Here is a 10,033-nt window from a genome sequence, read left to right as displayed (position 1 = left end):
ATTTAAAATTTTCAAACTTGGAAAACCCTTTGGCCCCTGTACGACACTTTAAATATATTTTACTACTTACTTTTACGGCCTAACAATTTAGACTGAACGTATATATCTTGGAAGTCAACTAGTTTTTACATACATACAATTTAGACTGAACATATATATCTCATTTTCGCATTGCTTTGATTTGCTTGTCTGTATCTGACTCTTTTCCCTTGTTTTCTTTTGAGCCGAGGAATTTTAAAAGGTAAATACACGAAGAAGTCAGGGGGTTCAACATCTATTATATATATATATATATATATATATATATATATATATATATATATAATAAAATAATTTTAACTTTGAAAATACACTGTAATTTTTCACAAGGGGGTTCGGATGAACCACTTGAGCCAATGTGTCCGCCCCGGCCGGGTAATACTTTCGGAATCGGCCTCCCTACCTTAAAGGTGGGGGTAAGATCTGCGTATCTTACTTCTCCTGGAAATGCACACTTCGTGTGGATTCAACTGTTGTTGTTGTTGTTGTACTGTTTAAAAAAATAGGTTTGTGAGTCAATGGTGACTCACGATCTAGCGCGAAAGAATTTTTATAGTTTAATTTTATAAAGTTTAATTTCCGCTTGTGGAAGTGGTGAGACCCTTGCAAGTTGCAATAATCTTTTATTTATCATACCTTTATATTTGTCATTATACTTCAATTATTATACCTTTTAGTTTTATAAAGTTTAATTCCCGCTTGTGGAAGTGATGAAACCCATGCAACAATATGTGTGTGCACTTTGACATAATCTGGGGATTTTCTCAAGAGTTCTAAGTTAGACTTTACTGTTAAAGAGTAAATAAAATTAATAAGAGCAATATTAACTTAAAAGAATCATTGAGAGTAAATCTTTTGTTTATAATTTTCTTACATTGAATTTTACGCAAGAGAAGATAAGTTAAAATTAACTGCGTCGTAATTCGAAAAGCATGACTAAGTTTTATCCAGCCAGCAACCTTCACCAGCTCCATGCCAAACAAGACATGAGAGTGTAAAAAACATAATTAAAATATAAAAGTCATGCCACTATAGTCTCATGATTTAATAATTCATTCAGTTCAATATAATACCATAGCTGACAGGGTGACGTTTAAGTATGAGCCTCGTGACCATAAATAAAATTGCGATGATTCTCATCATTTGTTAAATGTAATATATTGAATGTGTTTAACCGTAATTATCCAATTAGTCATATATAATTATATACAAATGACTCTTAGAGATGTTATACTGCAATCTACTCTAAGCTCCATTAAATCGAGATGTTATATATTCCTAACAGATATATAGCAACTAAGCTCTCGAAGTATGCATTAGTCACATGGTCTAGTCGTTATGTATAAAAGTTACAGAATAGGAATGAGAGTTGACCCACCATGTGTGAATGGGAGATGTTGGAAATTGGATTTGGGTCACCCATGTGGGTCAACCCGGATTCATATCCACATAAATAAATATATAATGCGTTATATATTATTATATAATTATCATAAAAGAAAAGAGGAAAAGACACAACTGTTAGGAATTTATGTCAACAGTTGTATCCTTTCAGAATTAATAGAATATAAGCATGTTTCTATTGAAGAAACCAACAAATCTTTTTCCTCTAAAGTACAAAAGACAAAAACTCTCTTCTTTGTAGAAAAGAACTTCCGTGGAAGATTCCTGCATTGTTCATGGAGCAATATTTTTTTCTATAACTCAGGTACGTCATAGACTGTGAAACTTTATGGTGTAGTTCGTGTTCTATAAACATGTGATTACACCGTCAACTAGTGAAACAAATATTGGAGAATCTTGAGGGCAGTATGTGTTCTTGTAGATTGTGTATTTTCCATCACGTCTTAATTCATATCTCACAGGAAAAAAGAAAAAGTTTCCCGAGTGGGTGCGTTCATCAGACCGTACGTGTTAATTTAGTATGATTTAGTATAATTAAATCGACGTAAAATATATTAGTTAATCATAATTAAATGATGATGTCTATATATAAAACACATGTCATGTATTTATTAGTGTGGGGCACAACAATTCTTGATAGAGGACTAGTCAAGGTAAAAGCAGCAAGCTTCTATGCTGAAAACTTATGAACAAAGGGTACATATATGACAATGTAGACAAATTCCATTGGAAAAGAGGAAAAAGCTAAAGGATTATATAAAAACAGAACACTGATTTATATAGTATGCAAATTTATTAGCTCAATAATACCGTAATCATAGGAACAAATTTACGGTGTTTTGAGCTTTGATATTTGACAGAACTGGGGCAATATTTTTCCATCACGCCATTTTCTCTTCTTTAATTTGGTCCACAATCACCAAGTTAGACATTCCGTTAGTCGAACGCAATATCCATGCCTAATCATTTTGATGAAAGGTACAACAACGGAGAATTAAATCTAACAGGGATTTCCATAAAGTAGGAATAAAATATTAATACAGTATTATTTTTTCTGGAATAACATATTATGTAATGCTGATAACTGATTGAAACAAAAGTCGTCCATAATCTCCATGTACAATCAGTAACACGTTGGACGAGTCTATAAATAAACGTCTCCTCCTGATCTTGTTCTGCTTGCCTAAAATAAATTGATGAAGCGTAAGTCAGTAATCATGTGCAAAAAAAGAAAAAAGGATTGAATTCTTAGTTTCTAACCAGTCATAGTTTTCTTATAACAGTAGGTCAGTGAGAGTTAAATAAAAAGGGATAATTTCCGTCCCTCCAGATTTAGCTTATAACACCAACATTCTCTATGACTTGCGATAGCACGTTTACCTTTTCTATTTTGACTTTTTTACCAATTATTTAAAACTATTTATCATTATATAATTTAGTTATAATTAATTTGTCCTTCCTAATATTTTAATGTTTCAACTAATTACACGGAAAGAAAATCTATTTGCCAATATTTGTTTTTAATCTAATCCAAAAAGTTTAAGTTTTATTTAAAAGGAGGTTCTTCCAAATCTATGGGCAAATTTCTTTTTAACATGGCCGCCTGATGTGTATCAATTATTTTTCATTCCTCCCCAAATCACCCTGAAATTTGACTTTTAGAAATGAAATCATGACTTAATGGCATATATAGAAAAAAGCCTCACTAATCAAAAATTCCAATTAAAAGCTTTGGTATTAGAATTCCATCCAAACAAACTTCGGCGAGGATTACATTTTTTATTGTCTTCATCTCCCTGACAGTGACTGAGACAGAGAGATAAATGAACAGATTGGTTGCAGGTTAAACCCCAGTTTTTTAATTTAATTTAAGAAGTATAATATTATAAAGGACAAATTAGTCATATTGTAATTATTTTGAATTATTAAAAATCAAGTTAAATAAATTTAAAGAAGTCAAAACGAGGACTAGTGTTATAAAGCCAAATGCGAAGGAAGGTTTCTGAAATTATCTCCAAGAAAAACTTAATTAGAGAGTTTCAAATATCGTAAAGTATTTTTTTAATTTGGAATGAACAAAAAAAAAAAAAAAACCTCTAAAATTGTACCGAGGAAGTGCGTAACTTTTTCCTATCATATTACAGGAAAGCCATACAACTAATTTCGTCGCAAAAAATTGAGGTATTAATATAATATTTCAACCCTTTAATGACTTAGAGGCCGTTTCAATTAGCTTATTATAGATAGATTATTGAAACAAATGTTATAATTAAATAATTACGTGTTTGGATAGATGTACCCAACAATTATTAATAATTAATGGCTAATTAACATTACGTACTCAAACATGAAAGCTGTTCCGGATAATTCCGTTGTGTAAATTGTCTATAATAAAAGTTTTTAGTTATCAAACTTAGCTATATTTTTATTTATTTATAGTTATAATTTTATTTATTTAATTATATCTGTAGAAATCTTTTTCGCATGAACCGGTGGAAGTGTCACTTGTGGCTGGCTAAAACTTATTCACGTTTTTAATTAACATGCACATTTATCTTGATTACTTTTCTTTTGCTTATATAAAGTGAAGTACTTAAAGATATAATAGGAAATTGTCCAATCTTAATGATTCTTTTTAGTTAATGTTGCTTTGTCTGAGAACATTTGTGGAAGGTACTAAGTCAAACTCCACATGTTTATTAGCTTTGCTCTTGGTGATTCCATTAATTTCCATATGCATGCGTAGCTTTTATATAATGAAAAGATAAGAGCATATCGGAAATAGAATCAGAATTGATTTTTTGTGAACGGTATATTAGAGTTTATACTTCTTTAAAGCCTTTCCCGTATCTTAAGATTATATGAATTTAAAGCAGCGTTCATTAGATATATACCATCAAGTATGAAATAACAAAGACAATTTCAAAGATTTCTATTATTGAACTAGCTTTTCAAACTGCTTTTAGTCAGACCGGTTCGTCCACGTATAAATAGGATGGATTCATAATTTAAAATTTATGCGTTCCTTAAATGACCTCTAGTTAATATACAATAATAACTCGGTTCACAGTCAAATATTTAGTAGATTTCTTACTAATACATGATCTAGACAAAAGTTAATGAATACCCATAAACCTAGATATCCATATATCTAAAGAGTTCGCTAAGTTAATAATATCTCCATTTTTTTATTTTCAAAAATAATATTGCCAGTGTATAAATATATGGACATTTTTATCTTTCACCCCTTTCTAGTCTTTAGTTAGATGTCTCTCTAAATTAATATACTCTACTACAAATAAAATATATAAAATAAAAATTCTCCACACTTACCCCTGCTTTAATTTGTTTCATTTTAACGCGTTTTTTTTTCTTTTGTAGGAGTGGGGGATGGGAAAAGGGAACATGGAAAAGCATTTTATTCTGCTAAATTAATGTCCGGTGATTACTGACAAAATAGTGATTAAGTATTGCAGCATCTATTCTGAAGCTTAATTGCATCTCACAATAGATTTACTTTAATGTATTGGAGAACAAAATAACTCCCCATTTCCCTCGACGCCAGCACGTGTTGCAATCCCAAGCTTAAGCTTTTGGTTTTGGGGCTGAGAAAAGAAAAATTCTTGCCAAATAGTATATACAAGTGCTTGATTACTTTTTGAGACTAAAATATTGACTGATTCATAAGTTCACAACTGCTAGTTCTGCTACCATGAGGAAAAACAACGTAACTCAAGATAATATAGATTGTATACCCAATTTTTTATTCTCATCCGTTGTTCGAATACCTAATGCTTTGAAGCCGATCAACCCAAATTTGCTCGGGAAAGTCCCATTTTAAGAGGTAAAGTATGTCCTACTACTATTAAAGGTGACTTTATTTTTAGGGTTCGAACCCCGCTACAATATTTTGTGGTTTCTCAAATGCCTGTACTAATTACTTTTATAATTTTTAGCGATGGTATTGAACCTTTTTTAGTACTATTGCTATTATTACTACATCTCGACCATCAAATTTGGTTCTCAGCCATTTTTAAAACCACACTAGATCACATAGCTAGCTAGCATATGTAGCTCTTTGCAAAGGGACTGTACAAGCGTCATAATCAAATCCAAATTACTTAGTTATAGAAAGTATTAACAAACAACTCATTTCGTTGGTTTCATAATTAATTAGTGGCAAGTTGCTAACCACGCTAACTGGCATTTGCCATGCAACAGAGCAAGAACTGGAAGTTGTTGACTAGCTTTTCTTTTTCTAAAACGAAACTTCAGCTCCTGAAAATTATTTCTTTTAATAAAAATATTTGCTATAACTTTGGGGTAGATTCTATATTTGTATAAAGAAATTAATGTTTGCACCGAAAGAGTAGACGATTTGTCATAATTAACAGGGATGAAGCATGTTGTTGAGTGTTGACTACGTACTATGTGGAAGGAACAAAAATAGAAAAGAAAATTAGAATTATGTGTGCCGTTCTTTTGTTTGAATGTGGAGGATTCAAATCCTATGAGTAACATTCTCTTCCCATTTATCCCTTCCCTTCTTTACCTGTGAAATACTTAATAAAACAATGTAAAAAAAAATTACGAGTATAAACTTTATGCATCGACGGTGCAACAAGTATTGATGCAATTAGATAAGTGAAAAGGTCATCACAGATAATTGTATATATTGATAACTTGCTATAAATTGTAATAACCTATTACTATATATTGTAACATACTCCCTCTGTTTCAATTTGTTTGGTATATTTCCTTTTTAAGTGCCTAAAAATGAATGACATTCTTTCACAATTTGGAACAAATTCACTTTATGAATGATTTACGGCCGTACAAATTTTCAAGGCTTATTTTGAACCACAAGTTTCAAAAGTCTTCCTCTTTCTTAAATGTAAAATTGCCCGAGTCAAATGGGTTCTATAAATTGAAACGGAGGGAGTATTAAACTATACGGAAAAGGGCCAAATATTCTTTTCATCGAAAAGGGTTAAATATACCCCTCGTTAGTCTTTGGGTCCAAATATACCCCTATCGTTATATTTTAGGCATAAATATACCCCTACGCTTAAAGTTGACCAACGGTAAACTTCTAATCCCACGTGGCATTAATATTTTCATGAGGTGGATGCCACGTGGCATGCCACCTCACTAACCCTTTTACTACCCCACCACCACCCCCGCCCCCCTTCCAATATCCGTGTATCTAACCTCTCCATATGGATGTTTCCATTCTCCATAAACTAAAAAGAAACATCCTAAGAAATGCGGAAAGTATTAAAGAGGGGACTTCGAGAATGATCCACCGTCACCATCGTTCTAAAGTGATCGCCGGAAAGGAAACGACCAAAATGGTATCCTCCAATGTACTAAGGAATGCCAAAACGAGTTAGTGAAGTAGTTATAAGGGATACTCCATAACAACATAAAAAAACTTAATTAAATCGGGTTTCCATAATAACTTAATTCAACGCCCTATCCCATTTGCTCCTCCTCGATTTGTTCTTCCACCACCAAAATTTTCATCCCTTCCACCACTATTGCCACCGTTACCATGACTCGTGAGTGCGTTTTCGACATGTGGTAAGCCGAAATTTTGTTGGTTCTATTATTCCGCCGCTAATTAAGAGCTGCTCTTTGAATTAAAGTTTCAATTGCTGCTAATATAAGATAAAAAATGGCATCTTTTCTCAATTTCTGAGATAATTTTCTTCTTTTTAGATCAATTTTCATCTGGATTTTCCTTTTTGGTGAGGAAGACTCTATTTTTGCTTGAAACCTTTTGGCTCATGTAAATTTATGAGGGCACATGTGCGATAGAGGTGTTTGGTTAAATGGAGGCTAAGTTCGGGGGGAATGATTCACAGTTTTATGGTCCGGCTATGGAATGGGATTTAAATGATTGGAAGTGGGACGGTGTCGCTCCCCGAATTCCGTACCATTGGATTATCGGAGCAAATGGTTCCTTTAGGATCAAATATTCTTGGAGTCTCCGGTGGTTATGAAATGGTATATGGAAGAGGGGGTGTGCGTGGGGGTGGGGAGTAAAATTGGGTGTGGTCAGTGAGGTGGCATGCCATGTGGCATCCGCCTCATTAGAATATTAATGCCACGCGGGATTGAAAGTCCATATTGGTCAACTTTAACTGTGGAGGGGTATATTTGTGCCCAAAGTATAACGGTAGGGGTATATTTAGACCCAAAGTATAACGAGGGGTATATTTAGCCCTTTTTCGATAGTACAAGGGTATATTTGGCCCTTTTCCGTAAATTATATTGATTGTATATGCATTCTTTCTCGTATCAATAGGTGTTAAAAGAAAAAGAAGGAAAGTCTAGCTACCAAATCAATAATTTCTCATCAAACATTTTTTTAGAGTACTGCATGTTAGCATTGCCCCTATTCCCTAATACGGCTTCCTTGTTATTCCAGAGGTTGTAAGCTTTCAAGAAAATGTTTTCTATCCAACAATCCCTTTATTTTTTAATGTTCAGAGGCTCAAGTATTGTTCTGCCAGAGGTTCCAACTGATGGAGGAACCTGCCCTTTATGGTATTTAATTATAGTTTTATTCCTTTCAGATATGGTAGTCACAAGTCAGCTAGGCAGTAGTCCCCAACCTACTTAACTTCTTCCCTGTATAACTAATCGTCTATGTCTATTAAAAAGAAAAAATTGTTCAATAACTTTACTCTGTTGCATGCCAAATGCTACTTCTTGATACTAATTATCACAACATCGATAAGAACGAGTTGCTTATTAGTTTTACCTTTAATAACTGGAGTATTTGGTTTTGGTGTAGGATTATTACTCATATGCTTTTGAAGTGGTAATTTTGTCATTTACTACTTCAATTATCATACCTTGCATATATCAGTGATCGTAACGAATTCAAGTTATATATATTATCAATGTAAGAAAAATATAAAAATATAAAATTTACACTATCGGGTAACTCAAAAGATATTTAGTAAAAGTTTGACTCTATCAGGGTGGTGATGTTAGCTTCTTCTAATTTTACTTAACGCTCATGGTTTAAGGAAGAGTAGTGACTTCAGTAATGATACTCCCTCTACTATAACATAAAATTATGACTTTTGTCTTTGATCATGTGATCCGATATTAATGCTAACAATAACCTGATTTAAAGTTAATTGGTTGTCAAAATGGAGCAATATAGCAAAACACTCAAAAATAAATTCAACATTATAGCTAAAAATTACTGAAATTATTAACACAAGTCATACAATAAGATGGTTTTCGCGATTTTCAATTTTCACCGCCTTGTGAATTACTCATAAATTCTACGCCTCGCAGTAGTCATGAAGTACTACTTATAGCGTATACGAATACAATTCATTAAACACTAACAAGGGGTAGTGATGGAATGGATAGGATCCATTCTATTCTTAATTAAATTCATTTCGCATTCCAGCCATAGAGAAAATCTAAATCTTGTTAAGGAGCGCATTCTGGACCTTAAACGGCGTGAATTCGAATTAGTCGGAGCTCTAATGTGAATGCCAGACGCCGGGTGAGAAATCAAAGAGAATACCATTAAACAACTAAAGAAGTGTTCTTTATTTTCAGCTATCTCCAAATGCTTATTCTTTGGGTCATAACACGTGCCGTTGTAGGGGAAAAAGTCGTTTTATTCTTCTATCCACTAGATTAATCTATTATTGGTTGCATTGCTACTTAAAGTCTCAGAATAGATACTGCAATTAATTTCAATCTATGGATATTTTAAGCACTTACCACAAGTTTGGTGTAACTATTGATCACCACACGCGTTTGTAGAATAATAACTTTTCATATGCCCTTTATCTTTCCTAAAATCGAATTGTTATACTATATTATAAAAAAAAGTTGCATATTTCATTTCGATACGAATATTTCATCTTCAAAAATGATCTGTTCAACAACTGAAATTTTCACTAGTCAATAATTGAAAAAAACTATTAAGTCGAATGAAACAGGGTACAGCATGGAAATTTTAGCCTGCCAACAATTACTTCCTTTCAGCTGCTACAGAAATTAGCATACCATAAGTTGGGGCATTTAATTATTAGTCACTCTTTAGTTTTTTATTTTAGTATAGGTGACTCAAGTTTTAATAATTAGGTAGAGGTGATAATTTTCTATTAGTGTTTAAGGGATTTTGAAGTTGCCCAAAAGTTTCTATTTTAAAACTTTAACCCTCAACTTTATTTTTAACACTTTGCACTCAAGTTTTATTTTTAACACTTTGACCCGCTGTCGCCCGGATCCCGCCCCAGGCCCCATGCCCCCACCACCCTCCCCTGCCCCCTGCCCCCACCCCACCCCAGCCAAATTTTTTTATTTTCTTTATTTTTTCACCCCCTCCTCCTCCCAGCCCCTTAACCCCCCGCCCCCCCCAAAAAAAAAAAATTAATTTTTTTTTTAATTTTCTTTATTTGTTTTTTTTCACCCCCTCGTCCAACCCTCCCCCCACCCCCACCCCCACCCCACCCCCTCCCCCTCCCTCCCCCCCCCCCCCCCACCCGTCCCGACCAATTTTTTTTTATTTTCTTTATTTTTGTTTCCCCCCTCCCCCCCAACCCCCCAA

The sequence above is a fragment of the Lycium ferocissimum genome, chromosome 4 (assembly GCF_029784015.1).
Source record: "Lycium ferocissimum isolate CSIRO_LF1 chromosome 4, AGI_CSIRO_Lferr_CH_V1, whole genome shotgun sequence".
In the NCBI taxonomy this organism is placed as follows: domain Eukaryota; kingdom Viridiplantae; phylum Streptophyta; class Magnoliopsida; order Solanales; family Solanaceae; genus Lycium; species Lycium ferocissimum.
The sequence above is the reverse complement of the archived record's forward strand: the minus strand, read 5'-3'. Positions refer to the sequence as shown.